This window comes from Pseudophryne corroboree, chromosome 12 (genome assembly GCF_028390025.1).
Source record: "Pseudophryne corroboree isolate aPseCor3 chromosome 12, aPseCor3.hap2, whole genome shotgun sequence".
Lineage (NCBI taxonomy): Eukaryota > Metazoa > Chordata > Amphibia > Anura > Myobatrachidae > Pseudophryne > Pseudophryne corroboree.
Window position 1 is genome coordinate 85,887,091 of NC_086455.1, and position 20,545 is coordinate 85,907,635.

Consider the following 20,545-nt stretch of genomic DNA (forward strand, 5'->3'; position numbering starts at 1 on the left):
AGGTTGGGCATGGCCAAGCATGTTGGTGCGTTGGTGAAGCCCTCTTTATATGTTGTGCCACCCACTAAAGGGGGTATGGTGACGCGGTCTTGGTGTATCTGCATTTCCTTAGCTGCCCGACTCAATAAAGTAATGTTGGGTATGTACATGGTTTCATATTATGCCCTTCCACTTGTTTCCATGAATACTTTGTTTTCACTATTTTCAGGTAAATTTTTTCTTGATGTAGCTGTAACTTATTTGTAACACACAATCTGCATTGACTGTAGTTATTATTTTTTCAGTCATATACAGAACCTCCAAGTCAGGCAGTGCGCAGTTCTAATGGCAAACTCTTTAGCTAGAGAAAGGAATGAAACAGGAGACCCCTTATCCCATTCCTTCTCTATGCAAGTTACAAATTGCTGTGTGTAGGCTCAAAAAGGTCCTATGGACCTGATTCACTATTTGTAAATATGAGAACGCATGCACTGATCGATTATTGGCAGACTGCGAATGCATTGTGCGTGTGCGAAGGACAAAATGCGATTGCTCTGCAAATGCAGTCTAAGCGAAAAGCAATCGCAATTTGATTGACAGAAAGTGACCATTTGTGGGTGGTAATGCAGGCGTGTCATGGTCCTTTTCGGGGCATGTATCTGACTTCATCTATGATTGCAAATATGGCGCCAGGTGCGACTGCAGTTGCATTATTCTGAGTAGGCATGGGTCAGCCGCAACTGTCGATGCTACTCGGTTTCTTGTCTATGCATTGCAGTACTGCTAATTATGCATACGCAGATTTCTGATCGGATTGGTGGGCGTCTTTTACCATTTCTCGAAAGCTCTTCACATGCATTTTTTTTTTTTTTAGCAGTTTTTTTTTAGTTTTGATAAAACCGGCATTTCAGCCTCAATAGCAATCACTAGTTAATTAGGGGTCCGATTCATAGATGGACTGCACACGCGAAATGGTCGCATTGCGCATTCACAACCCTTCTCCTTGGCACCGCAAGGTGAATGACAGCAGCTGGTGTTGGGGTGGGGGGGGGTTGGCATTGCGGCTAAAACAGGGGCATGTCACAAGCGTTTTCAAGGCGGCAGGATAGTTTGTCCCAGTATCTTGTGAAAGAGACTAATGCCTTCTTTGGCAGTTTGCAGTCTTATGGTAAAGACAGGGTTAATTTCCCATAAATTCCTGCACACACAGCACACCAAAACAGGTGGATCACTTGGTCATGACTAATTAGCTAGTGAGTGTCTGGGAGGAGGCTTAAACAGCTGTTCTTGTTTTTAGGCAAGCTGGCTGGTCATGGGAACACTTTGCTATTGAGGTTGCTGGAACCACACTGAATGCTATTTGTACTTTCCTGGAAATTTGTAAATAAACTATAGCCCAGTTGTTCAGCAAAACCTGTGTGGACATTCAATTATTGCCATATGTGCCATCTTGGGATTTGTAAAGGACAGCCAGAACATCTATGTCCACTCAGCTGCAGATCCTATGGTGAGTCTTGCAAATTTGCTTGCATACTACTCTATATGAGGCACAAGTTTTGTGTGTACACTGTGCTTGGAGAGTATTACCGTACGTTTTTGATGCAAGCAAAAGCAAAAAAATTTTGTGAAAATACTGCAGCAGAGAAAGGTTTGAAGAAAAAAATGTTTGCTTTTTTTTTGTTGTGCTGTATGCTTGTGACTTTTTCTGGTTTAAAAACCTAAGTGTTTTAATTCTGTCTCTTTCAAGCAAGCTGTGGTTCAGAGAAACCTCTTGCAAGATAATTAAAGGGACAGACTGTGATACATTTTGGTAATTGTAGTGCCACATGGAAAATGTGTTGTCTCTGGTTAAAGTCTGTTTTCTGGCTTCTTAAAGGGACAGTGCTTGATTCATTGTGGCTGTTGAAAAGTGTTAATTTATGCTGAGGGAAGCAAAGCTTAATTTAAAAAAAAAAAAATCCAGACACAAGTATGGAAGAAATTCTATGGGCATTGCTGAATGTGGCCACTATGCAGCAGGCGCAAAATGCATAGATGCTACAGGTCACAGAGATGCAGATATGCTGTAGGTCCCAAGTAGAACATACTAAGCTCTTGCGTGAGGAGCAGGTGTAAGCAAGGCAGGGACATGAGGTCTCTGGTCCGCCTGTCTTGCAGAAAACGACCTTTGCAGATGATGTGGAGGAATATCTCTTATATTTTGAGAGACCTGCTACGAGGCTTTATTGGCTACCAGAGCTCTCAACGGGCATATGCTGACTTGTCTGATGAACAGACTTTTAATTTTCAGCAACTGAAAATTGCGATAGGAGTGATGGGAACAGGGAAAGCCCAGCAGTTTCATGAATGGCGTTTTGTTAAGAGTAAAGCAGCTTGTTCACTACAGGCAGAACTTTCTAAAGTAAAGAGCTGATTGCAGCCAGAAACCAATACACCTGACTGCATGATGGAGATTCTAGCCATTGATCACTGTATCCGTTGGCCCGTCTAAAGCTTACAGAGATGGGTGCTGCAAGTGGCCGCACAGTCTTATGAGGATCTTGCCATGGCAATAGACCAATTTTCGGCACAGCAACACATGTAACGGGCTCCTGAGGGGAATCTAAAGTGGATGACTGGAAAAAGGTTGACCCTACCAACAGTGGAGCCGGTGGGCAATGTCTCTCCGCCTAAGTTCTTTAACTGTAATGAACCGGGGCATTTCTCTGCTGAGTGCCCAAGCTTTCAGGAACCCAAGGACGATACAGTTGCTTAGCTAGATTCCGCCTTTCCTAGTTGATGCAATATGTTCTCTTCTACAGGGAGTCCATTGCGGTTTTGGGTGACTATTCAAATAAACCAACAGGCTATGTTAGCCATTGTGAACTAGGGAGCGCGTTGCCATTAGTCTCTAGTTTTATTGTTCCAAAAAAAAGTCCACAAGGGTGCCAAAGGTGAAAGTGCTTTATGTTCATGGAACTACAGAGGAATATGAGTGACCCCTTATATTAAGAGACCAAACATGTATGATAGGGACTGCTGTAGCCCCAAAATTATCGTACTACCTTATGCTGGACCGATACTTTTCGCTGTTTCAAAAGGTTATTGGTGACTGGATCCGGCTGGACATGTTGGCAACTGATACACCGTCCAACCTTAAATGAACTTGGACAATTCTCACTGGATGTGAAAACGAAGTTACAGAACTATAATTTGCTCATCCCAAGTCTTGCTTAAAAAGCCTGGGGAAACAAGTCTGGGCTGGGCACACTTTTTGTGGAAACTGGTGCCACCAGATGGCATTGGGGACCAGTCTTCAGCACCAAGACTTGTTTCATTACAAGAATGTGCTAGGATCAACTTAATGATGTTGTTGTTCAGTAGAATAATGGTGTACTGAAGCTGCCAGGCGGGCAGAAGGTGAACCATATTTCTCTATCGTCCTAGTGGATGCTGGGGTTCCTGAAAGGACCATGGGGAATAGCGGCTCCGCAGGAGACAGGGCACAAAAAGTAAAGCTTTTCCAGATCAGGTGGTGTGCACTGGCTCCTCCCCCTATGACCCTCCTCCAGACTCCAGTTAGATTTTTGTGCCCGGCCGAGAAGGGTGCAATCTAGGTGGCTCTCCTAAAGAGCTGCTTAGAAAAAGTTTAGCTTAGGTTTTTTATTTTACAGTGAGTCCTGCTGGCAACAGGATCACTGCAACGAGGGACTGAGGGGAGAAGAAGTGAACTCACCTGCGTGCAGGATGGATTGGCTTCTTGGCTACTGGACATCAGCTCCAGAGGGACGATCACAGGTACAGCCTGGATGGTCACCGGAGCCGCGCCGCCGGCCCCCTTGCAGATGCTGAAGTCAGAAGAGGTCCAGAATCGGCGGCTGAAGACTCCTGCAGTCTTCTAAAGGTAGCGCACAGCACTGCAGCTGTGCGCCATTTTCCTCTCAGCACACTTCACACGCAGTCACTGAGGGTGCAGGGCGCTGGGGGGGGGGCGCCCTGGGAGGCAAATGTAACCTATATAAAGGCTAAAAATACCTCACATATAGCCCCCAGAGGCTATATGGAGATATTTAACCCCTGCCTGGATTCACTAAATAGCGGGAGACGAGCCCGCCGGAAAAGGGGCGGGGCCTATCTCCTCAGCACACGGCGCCATTTCCTCTCACAGCTCCGCTGGTCAGGACGGCTCCCAGGTCTCTCCCCTGCACTGCACTACAGAAACAGGGTAAAACAGAGAGGGGGGGCAAATTTATGGCGATATTTTGATATATATAAAGCAGCTATAAGGGAGCACTTATTATAAGGCTATCCCTGTTATATATAGCGCTTTTGGTGTGTGCTGGCAAACTCTCCCTCTGTCTCCCCAAAGGGCTAGTGGGTCCTGTCTTCGTTAGGAGCATTCCCTGTGTGTCTGCTGTGTGTCGGTACGTGTGTGTCGACATGTATGAGGACGATATTGGTGTGGAGGCGGAGCAATTGCCAAATATGAGGATGTCACCCCCTAGGGAGTCGACACCAGAATGGATGCCTTTATTTATGGAACTACGGGATAGTGTCAACACGCTAAAGCAGTCGTTTGACGACATGAGACGGCCGGACAATCAATTAGTGCCTGTCCAGGCGACTCAAACACCGTCAGGGGCTGTGAAACGCCCTTTGCCTCAGTCGGTCGACACAGACCCAGACACAGGCACTGACTCCAGTGGTGACGGTGACGAATCAACCGTATTTTCCAGTAGGGCCACACGTTATATGATTTTGGCAATGAAGGAGGCGTTACATTTAGCTGATACTACAGGTACCACTAAACAGGGTATTATGTGGGGTGTGAAAAAACTACCTATAGTTTTTCCTGAATCAGAAGAATTAAATGACGTGTGTAATGAAGCGTGGGTTGCCCCTGATAAAAAGCTGATAATTTCAAAGAAATTATTGGCATTATACCCTTTCCCGCCAGAGGTTAGGGAGCGCTGGGAAACACCTCCTAGGGTGGACAAGGCGCTAACACGCTTATCTAAACAAGTGGCGTTACCCTCTCCTGAGACGGCCGCACTTAAAGATCCATCAGATAGGAGGATGGAAAATATCCAAAAAAGTATATACACACATGCAGGTGTTATACTACGACCAGCTATAGCGACTGCCTGGATGTGCAGTGCTGGGGTAGTTTGGTCAGAGTCCCTGATTGAAAATATTGATACCCTGGACAGGGACAATATTTTACTGTCGTTAGAACAAATAAAGGATGCATTTCTTTATATGCGTGATGCACAGAGGGATATCTGCACACTGGCATCACGGGTAAGTGCTATGTCCATTTCGGCCAGAAGAGCTTTATGGACGCGACAGTGGACAGGCGATGCGGATTCAAAACGACATATGGAAGTTTTGCCGTATAAAGGGGAGGAGTTATTTGGAGTCGGTCTATCAGATTTGGTGGCCACGGCTACAGCCGGGAAATCCACCTTTCTACCTCAAGTCACTCCCCAACAGAAAAAGGCACCGACTTTTCAACCGCAGCCCTTTCGTTCCTTTAAAAATAAGAGAGCAAAGGGCTATTCATATCTGCCACGAGGCAGAGGTCGAGGGAAGAGACAGCAACAGGCAGCTCCTTCCCAGGAACAGAAGCCTTCCCCGGCTTCTACAAAAGCCTCAGCATGACGCTGGGGCTTCTCAAGCGGACTCGGGGACGGTGGGTGGTCGTCTCAAAAATTACAGCGCGCAGTGGGCTCACTCGCAGGTAGATCCCTGGATCCTGCAGATAATATCTCAGGGGTACAGGTTGGAATTAGAGACAGATCCACCTCGCCGTTTCCTGAAGTCTGCTTTACCAACGTCCCCCTCCGAAAGGGAGACGGTTTTGGAAGCCATTCACAAGCTGTACTCTCAGCAGGTGATAGTCAAGGTACCTCTTCTACAACAAGGGAAGGGGTATTATTCCACTCTTTTTGTGGTACCGAAGCCGGATGGCTCGGTAAGGCCTATTCTAAATCTGAAGTCCTTGAACCTGTACATAAAGAAGTTCAAGTTCAAGATGGAGTCACTCAGAGCAGTGATAGCGAACCTGGAAGAGGGGGACTTTATGGTATCCTTGGACATCAAGGATGCGTATCTCCACGAGGGGTACCTCAGGTTCGTTGTACAAAACTGTCACTATCAGTTTCAGACGCTGCCGTTCGGATTGTCCACGGCACCTCGGGTCTTTACAAAGGTAATGGCCGAGATGATGATTCTTCTTCGAAGAAAAGGCATATTAATTATCCCATACTTGGACGATCTCCTAATAAGGGCAAGGTCCAGAGAACAGCTAGAGATGGGATTAGCACTGTCGCAAGAAGTGCTAAAACAGCACGGGTGGATTCTGAATATTCCAAAATCCCAGTTAATGCCGACAACTCGTCTGCTGTTCCTAGGGATGATTCTGGACACGGTTCAGAAAAAGGTTTTTCTCCCGGAGGAAAAAGCCAAGGAGTTATCCGAGCTTGTCAGGAACCTCCTAAAACCAGGAAAGGTGTCTGTACATCAATGCACAAGAGTCCTGGGAAAAATGGTGGCTTCTTACGAAGCAATTCCATTCGGCAGATTCCACGCAAGAATTTTCCAAAGGGATCTGTTGGACAAATGGTCAGGGTCGCATCTTCAGATGCACCTGCGGATAACCCTGTCTCCAAGGACAAGGGTGTCTCTTCTGTGGTGGTTGCAGAGTGCTCATCTATTGGAGGGCCGCAGATTCGGCATACAGGATTGGATCCTGGTGACCACGGACGCCAGCCTGAGAGGCTGGGGAGCAGTCACACAAGGAAGAAACTTCCAGGGAGTATGGACGAGCCTGGAAACGTCTCTTCACATAAACATTCTGGAACTAAGAGCAATATACAATGCTCTAAGCCAGGCAGAACCTCTGCTTCAGGGAAAACCGGTGTTGATCCAGTCGGACAACATCACGGCAGTCGCCCATGTGAACAGACAGGGCGGCACAAGAAGCAGGAGTGCAATGGCAGAAGCTGCAAGGATTCTTCGCTGGGCAGAGAATCATGTGATAGCACTGTCAGCAGTGTTCATCCCGGGAGTGGACAACTGGGAAGCAGACTTCCTCAGCAGACACGATCTTCACCCGGGAGAGTGGGGACTTCATCCAGAAGTCTTCCACTTGCTGGTAACCCGTTGGGAAAGACCAATGGTGGACATGATGGCGTCTCGCCTCAACAAAAAACTGGACAGGTATTGCGCCAGGTCAAGAGATCCGCAGGCAATAGCTGTGGACGCGCTGGTAACGCCTTGGGTGTACCAGTCGGTGTATGTGTTTCCTCCTCTGCCTCTCATACCAAAAGTATTGAGAATTATACGGCAAAGAGGCGTAAGGACGATACTAGTGGTTCCGGATTGGCCAAGAAGGACTTGGTACCCGGAACTTCAAGAGATGATCACGGAAGATCCGTGGCCTCTACCTCTAAGGAGGGACTTGCTTCAGCAGGGTCCCTGTCTGTTTCAAGACTTACCGCGGCTGCGTTTGACGGCATGGCGGTTGAACGCCGGATCCTAAAGGAAAAAGGCATGCCGGAAGAAGTCATTCCTACTTTGATTAAAGCAAGGAAGGAAGTAACCGTGCAACATTATCACCGAATTTGGCGAAAATATGTTGCGTGGTGCGAAGATCGGAGTGCTCCGACGGAGGAATTTCAACTGGGTCGATTCCTACATTTCCTGCAATCAGGATTGTCTATGGGTCTCAAATTGGGATCTATTAAGGTTCAAATTTCGGCCCTGTCGATTTTCTTTCAAAAAGAATTGGCTTCAGTTCCTTAAGTCCAGACCTTTGTTAAGGGAGTGCTACATATACAGCCTCCTGTGGTGCCTCCAGTGGCACCGTGGGATCTCAATGTGGTTTTGGACTTTCTAAAATCTCATTGGTTTGAACCACTAAAGAAGGTGGATTTGAAATATCTCACATGGAAAGTGACCATGCTTCTAGCCCTGGCTTCGGCCAGGAGAGTGTCAGAACTGGCAGCTTTATCTTACAAAAGGCCATATCTGATTTTCCATTCGGACAGGGCAGAACTGTGGACTCGTCTGCATTTTCTCCCTAAGATGGTGTCAGCATTTCATCTGAACCAGCCTATTGTAGTGCCTGCGGCTACAAGTGACTTGGAGGACTCCAAGTTACTGGACGTTGTCAGAGCATTAAAAATATATATTGCAAGGACAGCTGGAGTCAGAAAATCTGACTCGTTGTTTATATTGTATGCACCCAACAAGATGGGTGCTCCTGCGTCTAAGCAGACGATTGCTCGTTGGATCTGTAGCACAATCCAACTTGCACATTCTGTGGCAGGCCTGCCACAGCCTAAATCTGTAAAGGCCCACTCCACAAGGAAGGTGGGCTCATCTTGGGCGGCTGCCAGAGGGGTCTCGGCATTACAACTTTGCCGAGCAGCTACGTGGTCAGGGGAGAACACGTTTGTAAAATTTTACAAATTTGATACTCTGGCTAAGGAGGACCTGGAGTTCTCTCATTCGGTGCTGCAGAGTCATCCGCACTCTCCCGCCCGTTTGGGAGCTTTGGTATAATCCCCATGGTCCTTTCAGGAACCCCAGCATCCACTAGGACGATAGAGAAAATAAGATTTTACTTACCGATAAATCTATTTCTCGGAGTCCGTAGTGGATGCTGGGCGCCCATCCCAAGTGCGGATTATCTGCAATAATTGTACATAGTTATTGTTAACTAATTCGGGTTATTGTTGAAGGAAGCCATCTTTCAGAGGCTCCGCTGTTATCATACTGTTAACTGGGTTTAGATCACAAGTTGTACGGTGTGATTGGTGTGGCTGGTATGAGTCTTACCCGGGATTCAAAATCCTCCCTTATTGTGTACGCTCGTCCGGGCACAGTACCTAACTGGAGTCTGGAGGAGGGTCATAGGGGGAGGAGCCAGTGCACACCACCTGATCTGGAAAAGCTTTACTTTTTGTGCCCTGTCTCCTGCGGAGCCGCTATTCCCCATGGTCCTTTCAGGAACCCCAGCATCCACTACGGACTCCGAGAAATAGATTTATCGGTAAGTAAAATCTTATTTTTTTTGTTAAGAGAAACTTGTATAGACCAAGGGTTGTTCAAGGGAAAATCTTTATCGACTACTGATATCGCAGGTACATTTTCCTTTCGTTTTGAAAGCTGAACACACACCTTTGTAGGTGTCATTTTGGGGAAAAACCCTAGAAAGGCTGTTACAGGTTTACTGGCTAGGAATACATATGGCAGTGAAAAGGTACTGTTTTTCCTGCCAAGTATGCCAGCAAACATATTCAAAACTTGCTTATAGGGCCTTCTTTAGAGTTCATAAGGTACTGGTTTTGCTGCATGGACTGGGGTGGCTGACATAGCTACTCCTATCCTTCCAAGGTTTTATAAGAGTACATGACATGATCCATCTGTGCTGCCTTTCTTTTCCCAGGCTGGAACACTTTATAGTTGATCTCCCTCACTTTTGCTAGGATTTCTCCTTCATCCGTTAGGGGACACTGGAGTCTTCTTACAGTGGGGTATAGATGATGGTAGATGGAAGCAGGCACTTTAAAAATTAAGACATGACTGGCTCCTCCCCCTCTATGGGGTATATGCAATTGCGGTTGAATTCCCGAAAATGTCGAAAAACGGGTAATTTTCGCCCCAAAACAAAATTCGACAATGCAATTCAGTACTTTCCGTCAAAAAAACGGACTTTCCAAATTCGACTTTTTGAAATTCGACATTTGTCAAATTCGACATTTCTGCAATGGTACAAATGCGGCAATTCGCCAAAAGTATATTCAATTGAAGTTTGGAAATTCGACAACAGTGCTTTTAGACAGTAAATTCGTCATTTTCAATCCGCCACACTTTGGTGGCGGAATCTAATAATTTTTTTTAAAAACATGTGTTTTTTGGTGTTTTTTTTATTGGTAATAGCATATCTATTTATATTAGAAGGGATTAGGTACTTGGTTTGTCTATTTTGGAGGCACAAGTATTATTTATATATTTTTAAATATATTATTTTTTCTCTAACGTCCTAGTGGATGCTGGGGACTCCGTCAGGACCATGGGGAATAGCGGCTCCGCAGGAGACAGGGCACAAAAGCAAGCTTTTAGGATCACATGGTGTGTACTGGCTCCTCCCCCCATGACCCTCCTCCAAGCCTCAGTTAGGTTTTTGTGCCCGGCCGAGAAGGGTGCAATCTAGGTGGCTCTCTTAAAGAGTTACTTAGAAAAAGTTTTTAGGTTCTTTATTTTCAGTGAGTCCTGCTGGCAACAGGCTCACTGCATCGAGGGACTTAGGGGAGAGATTTTCAACTCACCTGCGTGCAGGATGGATTGGATTCTTAGGCTACTGGACATAGCTCCAGAGGGAGTCGGAACACAGGGCTCGCCCTGGGGTTCGTCCCGGAGCCGCGCCGCCGACCCCCCTTGCAGACGCTGAAGATGAAGAGGTCCGGAACCAGGCGGCAGAAGACTCTCAGTCTTCATCAGGTAGCGCACAGCACTGCAGCTGTGCGCCATTGTTGTCAGCACACTTCACACAGCGGTCACGGAGGGTGCAGGGCGCTGGGGGGGGGCGCCCTGGGCAGCAATGTATAATACCTGTATGGCGAAAAATACATCACATATAGCCCTTGAGGCTATATGGATGTATTTAACCCCTGCCAGATATCTAAAACTCCGGAGAAGAAGCCCGCCGAAAAGGGGGCGGGGCCTATTCTCCTCAGCACACAGCGCCATTTTCCCTCACAGAAAGGCTGGTGGGAAGGCTCCCATGATCTCCCCTGCACTGCACTACAGAAACAGGGTTAAAACAGAGAGGGGGGGCACTGATTTGGCGATATGTATATATATTAAAATGCTATAAAAGGAACACTTATATAAAGGTTGTCCCTGGATAATTATAGCGTTTTGGTGTGTGCTGGCAAACTCTCCCTCTGTCTCCCCAAAGGGCTAGTGGGTCCTGTCCTCTATCAGAGCATTCCCTATGTGTGTGCTGTATGTCGGTACGTGTGTGTCGACATGTATGAGGAAAATATTGGTGAGGAGGCGGAGCAAATTGCCTGTAATGGTGATGTCACTCTCTAGGGAGTCGACACCGGAATGGATGGCTTATTTATGGAAATTACGTGACAATGTCAACACGCTGCAAGCCGGTTGACGACATGAGAGGGCCGGCGAACAAATTAGTATCTGTCCAGGCGTCTCAAACACCGTCAGGGGCTGTAAAATGCCCATTTACCTCAGTCGGTCGACACAGACCCAGACACGGACACTGATTTCAGTGTCGACGGTGAAGAAACAAACGTATTTTCTTTTAGGGCCACACGTTAAGGGCAATGAAGGAGGTGTTACATATTTCTGATACTCCAAGTACCACAAAAAAGGGTATTATGTGTGAGGTGAAAAAACTACCTGTAGTTTTTCCTGAATCAGATAAATTAAATGAAGTGTGTGATGATGCGTGGGTTTCCCCCGATAGAAAATTATTGTCGGTATACCCTTTCCCGCCAGAAGTTAAGGCGCGGTGGGAAACACCCCTCAGGGTGGATAAGGCGCTCACACGCTTATCAGAACAAGTGGCGGTACCATCTACGGATAGGGCCGTACTTAAGGAGCCAGCTGATAGGAGGCTGAAAAATATCCTAAAAAGTATACACACACATGCTGGTGTTATACTGCGACCAGCGATCGCCTCAGCCTGGATGTGCAGAGCTGAGGTGGCTTGGTCGGATTCCCTGACTAAAAATATTGATACCTTTGACAGGGACAGTATTTTATTGACTATAGAGCATTTAAAGGATGCATTTCTATATATGCGAGATGCGCAGAGGGATATTTGCACTCTGGCATCAAGAGTAAATGCGATGTCCATATCTGCAAGAAGATGTTTATGGACACGACAGTGGTCAGGTGATGCAGATTCCAAACGGCACAAAGAGGTATTGCCGTATAAAGGGGAGGAGTTATTTGGGGTCGGTCCATGGGACCTGGTGGCCAGGGCAACTGCTGGAAAATCCACCGTTTTTTACCCTAAGTCACATCTCTGCAGAAAAAGACACCGTCTTTTCAGCCTCAGTCCTTTCGTCCCTATAAGAGTCATATCTGCCCAGGGATAGAGGAAAGGGAAGAAGACTGCAGCAGGCAGCCCATTCCCAGGAACAGAAGCCCTCCACCGCTTCTACCAAGTTCTCAGCATGACGCTGGGACCGTACAGGACCCCTGGATCCTACAAGTAGTATCCAAGGGGTACAGATTGGAATGTCGAGAGGTTTCCCCCCTCGCAGGTTCCTGTAGTCTGCTGTACCAATGTCTCCCTCCGACAGGGAGGCAGTATTGAAAACCATTCACAAGCTGTATTCCCAGCAGGTGATAATAAAATTACCCCTCCGACAACAAGGAAAGGGGTATTACTCCACACTATATGGTGGTACTGAAGGCTAGGTGAGACCTATTCTAAATCTGAAAAATTTGAACACTTGCAAGGGTTCAAATCCAGATGGAGTCACTCAGAGCAGTGATAGCAAAGAACAAGGGGACTATATGGTGTCCCGGGACATCAGGGATGCTTACCTCCATGTCCCAAAATTTGCCTTTTCTCACCAAGGGTACCTCAGGTTCGTGGTACAGAACTGTCACTATCAGTTTCAAGACGATGCCGTTGGATTGTCCAAGGCACCCCGGGTCCTTACCAAGGTAATGACCGAAAGGAGGATTCGTCTTCAAAGAAAATGGACGACCTCCTGATAAGAACAAGGTCCAGAGAACAGTTGGAGGTCGGAGTAGCACTATCTCAAGTAGTTCTACGACAGCACGGGTGGATTCTAAATATTCCAAAACCGCAGTTGTTCCGACGACACGTCTGCTGGTCCTAGGGATGATTCTGGACACAGTCCAGGAAAAGGTGTTTCTCCCAGAGGAGAAAGCCAGGGAGTTATCCGAGCTAATCGGGATCCTCCTAAAACCAGGAAAAGTGTCAGTGCATCATTGCACAAGAGTCCTGGTAAAAATGGTGGCTTATTACGAAGCGCTTCCATTCGGCAGATTTCACGCAAGAACTCTTCAGTGGGATCTGCTGGACAAATGGTCCGGATCGCATCTTCAGATGCATCAGCGGATAACCCTATATCCAAGGACAAGGGTGTCTCTCCTGTGGTGATTACAGAGTGCTCATCTTCTAGAGGGCCGCAGATTCGGCATTCAGGATTGGATGCTGGTGACCACGGAGGCCAGCCTGAGAGGCTGGGGAGCAGTCACACAAGGAGTGTGATCAAGTCTGGAGAATTCTCTCCACATAAATATACTGGAGCTAAGAGCAAATTTATAATGCTCTAAGCTTAGCAAGACCTCTGCTTCAAGGTCAGCCGGTATTGATCCAGTGGGATAACATCACGGCAGTCGCCCACGTAAACAGAAAGGGCGGCACAAGAAGCAGGAGGGCAGTGGCAAAACTGCAAGGATTTTTCGCTAGGCGGAAAATCATGTGATAGCACTGTCAGCAGTGTTCATTCCGGGAGTGGACGACTGGGAAGCAGACTTCCTCAGCAGGCACGACCTCCACCCGGGAGAGTGGGAACTTCATCGGGAAGTTTTCCGCATGATTGTGAACCGTTGGGAAAGACCAAAGGTGGACATGATGGCGTCCCGCCCGAACAAAAAATGGGACAGGTATTGCGCCAGGTCACGAGACCTTCAGGCGATAGCTGTGGACGTCCTGGTAACACCGTGGGTGTAACAGTCGGTGTATGTGTTCCCTCCTCTGCTTCTCATAACCAAGGTATTGAGAATTATAAGACATAGAGGAGTAAGAACTATACTCGTGGCTCCGGATTGGCCAAGAGGGACTTGGTAACCGGAACTTCAAGAGATGCTCACAGAGGACTAATGGCCTCGGGAGCTAAGAAGGGATTTGCTTTCAGCAAGTACCATGTCTGTTCCAAGAGGAACCGTGGCATCGGCCTTTAAGAAAGGACCTGCTCCAGCAGGGACCTTGTCTGTTCCAAGACTTACCGCGACTGCGTTTGACGGCATGGCGGTTTGAACGCCGGATCCTAAGGGAAAAGGCATTCCGGAAGAGGTCATACCTACCCTGGTCAAAGCCAGGAAGGAGGTGACCGCACAACGTTATCACCACATGTGGTAAAAATATGTTGCGTGGGTGAGGCCAGGAAGGCCTCACGAAAAATTTCAACTAGGTCGATTTCTGCACTTCCTGCAAACAGGAGTGTCTATGAGCCTCAAATTGGGGTCCATTAAAGTTCAAGTTTCGGCCCTATAGATTTTCTTCCAGAAAGAATTGGCTTCAGTTCCTGAAGTCCAGACGTTTGTCAAGGGAGTATTGCATATACAGCCCTTGTGTGCCTCCAGTGGCACCGTGGGATCTCAACGTAGTGTTGGGATTCCTCAAATCATATTGGTTTGAACCACTCAAATCTGTGGATTTGAAATATCTCGCATGGAAAGTGACCATGCTGTTGGCCCTGGCCTCGGCCAGGCGATTGTCAAAATTGGCGGCTTTGTCTTACAAAAGCCCATATTTGATTTTCCATTCGGACAGGGCAGAACTGCGGACTCGTCCCCAGTTTCTTCCTAAGGTGGTGTCAGCGTTTCACCTGAAACAACCTATTGTGGTGCCTGCGGCTACTAGGGACTTGGAGGACTCCAAGTTGCTAGACGTTGTCAGGGCCCTGAAAATATATATATATATATATATATATAATTCCAGGACGGCTGGAGTCAAAGTCTGACTTGCTGTTTATATTGTAGGCACCCAAAAAGCTGGGTGCTCCTGCTTCTAAGCAGACTATTGCTCGTTGGATTTGTAGTACAATTCAGCTTGCACATTCTGTGGCAGGCCTGCCACAGCCAAAATCTGTAAATGCCCATTCCACAAGGAAGGTGGGCTCATCTTGGGCGGCTGCCCGAGGGGTCTCGGCTTTACAACTTTGCCGAGCAGCTACTTGGTCAGGGGCAAACACGTTTGCAAAATTCTACAAATTTGATACCCTGGCTGAGGAGGACCTGGAGTTCTCTCATTCGGTGCTGCAGAGTCATCCGCACTCTCCCGCCCGTTTGGGAGCTTTGGTATAATCCCCATGGTCCTGACGGAGTCCCCAGCATCCACTAGGACGTTAGAGAAAATAAGATTTTACTTACCGATAAATCTATTTCTCATAGTCCGTAGTGGATGCTGGGCGCCCATCCCAAGTGCGGATTGTCTGCATTACTTGTACATAGTTATTGTTACAAAAAATCGGGTTATTATTGTTGTGAGCCATCTTTTTTAGAGGCTACTTCATTGTTATCATACTGTTAACTGGGTTCAAATCACAAATTGTACGGTGTGATTGGTGTGGCTGGTATGAGTCTTACCCGGGATTCAAGATCCTTCCTTATTGTGTACGCTCGTCCGGGCACAGTACCTAACTGAGGCTTGGAGGAGGGTCATGGGGGGAGGAGCCAGTACACACCATGTGATCCTAAAAGCTTGCTTTTGTGCCCTGTCTCCTGCGGAGCCGCTATTCCCCATGGTCCTGACGGAGTCCCCAGCATCCACTACGGACTATGAGAAATAGATTTATCGGTAAGTAAAATCTTATTTTTTTTTTAAATGGAATGGTAAAAATCAGAAAAAAAATTGCGTGGGGTCCCCCCTCCTAAGTATAACCAGCCTCGGGCTCTTCGAGCCGGTCCTGGTTCTAAAAATCCGGGGGGAAAAATGACAGGGGATCCCCCGTATTTTTAAAACCAGCACCGGGCTCTGCGCCTGGTGCAAAAAATACGGGGGACAAAGAGTAGGGGTCCCCCGTATTTTTTACACCAGCATCGGGCTCCACTAGCTGGACAGATAATGCCACAGCCGGGGGTCACTTTTATACAGCGTCCTGCGGCCGTGGCATTAAATATCCAACTAGTCACCCCTGGCCGGGGTACCCTGGGGGAGTGGGGACCCCTTCAATCAAGGGGTCCCCCCCCAGCCACCCAAGGGCCAGGGGTGAAGCCCGAGGCTGTCCCCCCCCCCCCCCATCCAAGGGCTGCAGATGGGGGGCTGATAGCCTTGAGAAAATTGAAAGAATATTGTTTTTTCCAGTAGTACTACAAGTACCAGCAAGCCTCCCCCGCAAGCTGGTACTTGGAGAACCAGAAGTACCAGCATGCGGGAGAAAAACGGGCCCGCTGGTACCTGTACTTCTACTGGAAAATAAATACCCAAATAAAAACAGGACACGCACACCGTGATAGTAAAACTTTATTTCACACATGTCGACACATACATACTTACCTATGTTCACACGCCGACCACTGTCCACTTGTCCAAGTAGAAACCACGTGTACCTGTGAATAAAATTATACTCACCTGATCCAGTGTCCAGATTATAATCCACGTACTTGGCAAAAAAAAAAAAAAACGAACACCCGGACCAAACGGACTGAAAGGGGTCCCATCTTTGCACATGGGACCCCTTTCCCCGAATGCAGAGACCCCCCCGTGACTGCTGTCACAGAAAGGTCTCTTCAGCCAATCAGCGAGCGCAACGTCCTGGCACTCTGCTGATTGGCTATGCGCGTCTGAGCTGTCAGACAGCGCATCGCAAAGCCTTTCCATTATATTCAATGGTGGGAACTTTGCGGTCAGCGGTGAGGTCACCCGCGGTCAGCGGCTGACCGCGGGTGACCCCACTGCTGACGGCAAAGTTCCCACCATTGAAACTAATGGAGGGAGCTGTGCGATGCGCTGTCTGCCAGCAGACGCGCATACAGCCAATCAGTAGAGTGCCAGGACGTTGCGCTCGCTGATTGGCTGAAGAGACCTTTCTGTGACAGCAGTCACGGGAGGTCTCTGCATTCGGGGAAAGGGGTCCCATGTGTGTCATACCCCTTCGTAGGGAAAAGCCTGAGGAGACTTAGCCATTTATCGAGACCCTAGTTGTGGGTTCAGAATAGAGCAACTTGACCCATTTAATAAAATTAAGACCAATACCGAACCGATCCAGCACCCCCCACAAAAACGCCATTCCACCGAATCAAACGCCTTAGCAGCATCATGTGAAACAATAACTAAGGAGCAGGAGTCCTCGCGAGGGGACTGTAAATAAGTATATAATCAACGTAAATTGGGTATGGTGGACCGGCCCGGCATGAACCCCGTCTGATCTTCATGTATCACCTGCAAGACAACTGAGCTCAGCCTAGTAGCCAAGATTTTAGCAAGAATCTTCACGTCAGTCGTCAACAAGGAGATTGGACGGTAAGATTTTACCTTCTCTGGGTCCTAATCAGGTTTAAGAAGAACAATAATTAGAGCCTCTGCCATGTAAGCAGGCAGTGTTCTCGGTTCAAACAATTTATTAAATAATGTAAGCAGTTTGGGGCCATAGAAGTCAATTTTTTTTATAAAGTTCCAATGGGATCCCATCCAACCCCGGGTTTTCCCATCAGAGAATGATTTAATTGCAATTTCCAGTACTGGAAGAGTCAAAGGGGAATTCAAAAAGGAAATTGCATCAAGGGATCAAATATTTCAGGATCTCCGGGGTACTATACACTATTTTGGAACTGTACAACGTCCTATAATAAGCTACAAAGTCCTCCACAATGTCAGGGGTCTTGGTATGAATCATATTATCCACAGTACGGATAGCAGTCACTGTATTAGAGGCCCTGTCGGTACCTGACATTTTTGCCATGAAACGCCCAGGTCGGTCTCCCGTTGCATAATATGAGTGTTGAGTGTATAGTAAACGATATTTAGCTTTATCTGTCAGGCAAGTGCACCATTCAGTCTGGGCATGCAGCCACCTCTCTCTAGTAGTAGTGAGACCATCAGTAAGGTACTGAAGCTCCAACGTTCTACATGTTGTTTCCAGCATCTGCTCCTGACGTTTATAGTCCATTTTTAAGGTTGCCACTGCTTTAATTAATGTGCCACGCAAATATTCCTTAAAAGCGTCCCAAAGTATAGGGGTGGACGCTGAGCCCTCATTTAACGCCAGACGTATTCCCACATCCCCTCCAGCTCCGCTTCAGTGGTCAGTTGTGTTAGCCAAAAGGGGTTAAATTTCCAAAACAACTGACCTCTGCTGTCCCCCATATCCAGACATAATACTAATGGTGAGTGATCCGAGATACCACTGGTGACATATTGAATATGTACCACTTTTGGCAGCAAACATTTAGTCGTTAAGGCCAAATCTATCCTGGAAAAGGACGAATATGTGGTAGAAAAGCATGAGTATTGACGCGTGTCTGGATAGCGAGCCCTCCAGACATCAATCAAACCCAAACTCTCCAATAACAATGCAAAATTACTGCGACGGATAGTAGGGGCAGGAGAGGGCATTCTAAATCTATCCAGAGCAGGGTTAACAACATTATTAAAATCTCCAAGACTGACAATAGGAACATGAGAATACAAAGCCATAAAATCAGCCGCTTTTTTAAGAACATCTGAAGAAAAGGGAGGTGGGATATAGACGGCAAACAATAGTAAAGTCATGGAATATACCTGCCATTTAAAAAAAACATAATTGCCCCATTGATCTATGTGCACCTGATCAAGGTTAAACGGGATTGATCTTCGCACCAGAACCGATACCCCCCGGGAGTGTGTGGTATGAGTGGAATGGTAAGCCCACCCCACCCACGGCTTTTTAAGAGACATAACCTTTGCACCGACCAGATGAGTCTCCAAAAGACAGACTATGTCCGCATTATATTGCTTAAAATGCCTGAGTACTAGAGATCGTTTAATTTTATCATTTAACCCCCGGACATTCCAGGACAAAATCCTAAAGTGGTTAGAGGCCATAGGTCGAGTTAACATAGTATAGAAGATCAATCCCGAGCACCCTATACACATTGTCCATGCTAGCATCAAAAACTGTTAAATAGCGCACACCATAGGTAACAAAAGAAAAAAATAAAGAAAACCGCAGCACACAAACATCCCCCCCACCTAGGTAGGCCAATCCCGGGATCGGCGGGATCCCGGGGATTTAGGCCCAAAAATGGCTGGGATTCAATCAGGATGCTCAGACGCTGCCCGGCTCCCCCTTCCCGACTCCCTCTGCGCAGCTTGACCTGTGACTGAGGTCACGCTGTGCTGTCAGGAGCCGCAGAGCCGGAAGGTACGGTGGTTTTCACCCGCCGCCTCCTCCCAGCTCCCCCTGCACTCACCTGTCACCTTCTCCTCACCCGGTGCACAGATGTGCAAGTTTGTACATTTATTTATGTCTGTGGGGTGGGCGGGGCGTGGGGGTACGGCCGGACACAGTTGAAAGCCAATCCCGGGAATCCCAGGATTGACCATTTTTCAATCCCGATGCCCGGGATTGGCCTCCTTACCCCCACCCCAATCCCCCACCCTGTATACCTGACCAAACTGTGGCATACTTATTCCCAAAAACATTTTCGCCCAAAGAAATTAGAATAAATCTAACATGCAGAGGCAATGAATAATATAACCAAAAGACAAGTTGTAGGCCACCCACCGTCACACAAGAATAGTGAGAGGACACCACCCCAAGCCCTCCAGCACAATATCAACCGGAGAAACTAACCAGCGGCATTAAATACAGCATACAAACTGGGCACCACAAAACTCCAACATTCGAATTACCAAAGAAAATAAACATAACAGGACAAAGAACAATCATCAAGTATCAGCTGCAAGAGCCCGTCTAGCGGGGGCCCAGCGGTCAAGCCAAAGGGCAGCTTCTCGAGGTGTTGCAAAGAATTTTGTCTCTCCGTCAGCCACCACCCTAAGCCTAGAGGAAAAAAGCATAGCATACTCTAGATTGAGTTCTCCGAGTCGCCTCTTGGGATAAATTGTGCACGGTCCTTTTGCACTTCTAGTGCAAAGTCCGGAAACGTAGAGATTTTGGAACCGTTCCACAACACGGGGCCTTTAGTGCGTACCAAGGACAACACAGCATCCTGATCACGATAATGTAGAAACTTGGCAATGAGGGTGCACAGTGGTGCACCGGGAGGAAGAGGTCGGAAAGGGATCCTGTGAGCCCGTTCAACGGTGAAAAAGGGAGTAAACGAATCAGCGCCAAAGGATTTGGTCAACCAGGTCTCAAGGAATGTCTCACGGTCATTACCTTCCTCCTTCTCTGGCAACCCCACGAAGCAAATATTGTTTCTCCGAAGTCTCCCTTCCATATCTAGCAGCTTGCCTTTAATATAAGATAGCTGACCATCCATGGAGGTGATACGAGAAGTCATCGGTGAGATTTTATCCTCTAAAGTGGAAGTGCAGGCTTCAACTTCATCCACCCGTTCCCTGACTTTCTGGATATCGTGATTTATTATGGTTAAGTCTGCTTGAACCTGCCTTAACATAGTAACGTAGTAATTGAGGTTGAAAAGAGGCAAAATGCCCATCGTGTTCAACCTGTATTAAGTTGAGTTGATTTTACTGTACCTGCTGAAGAATGTTTTTATGACTAGTTAACAACTATAAGTCATGTTACACCCGGATTAACAACGTCAATATTTTAATTGTTGTAACGATGGATAGCCTTTTCAATCAGCAATTCATCCAATCCTTTTTTTTAAATGCGTT

The 20,545-nt window shown here is 47.3% G+C and overlaps 1 protein-coding gene across 16 annotated transcripts in view; it reads left to right on the plus strand.

The window, feature by feature from the left end:
* The window catches only part of LOC134980775 (protein SIX6OS1-like), a 987,982-nt gene that overhangs the window by 264,443 nt on the left and 702,994 nt on the right, over nt 1-20,545 (plus strand). The gene's annotated exons all lie outside the window — the stretch shown is intronic.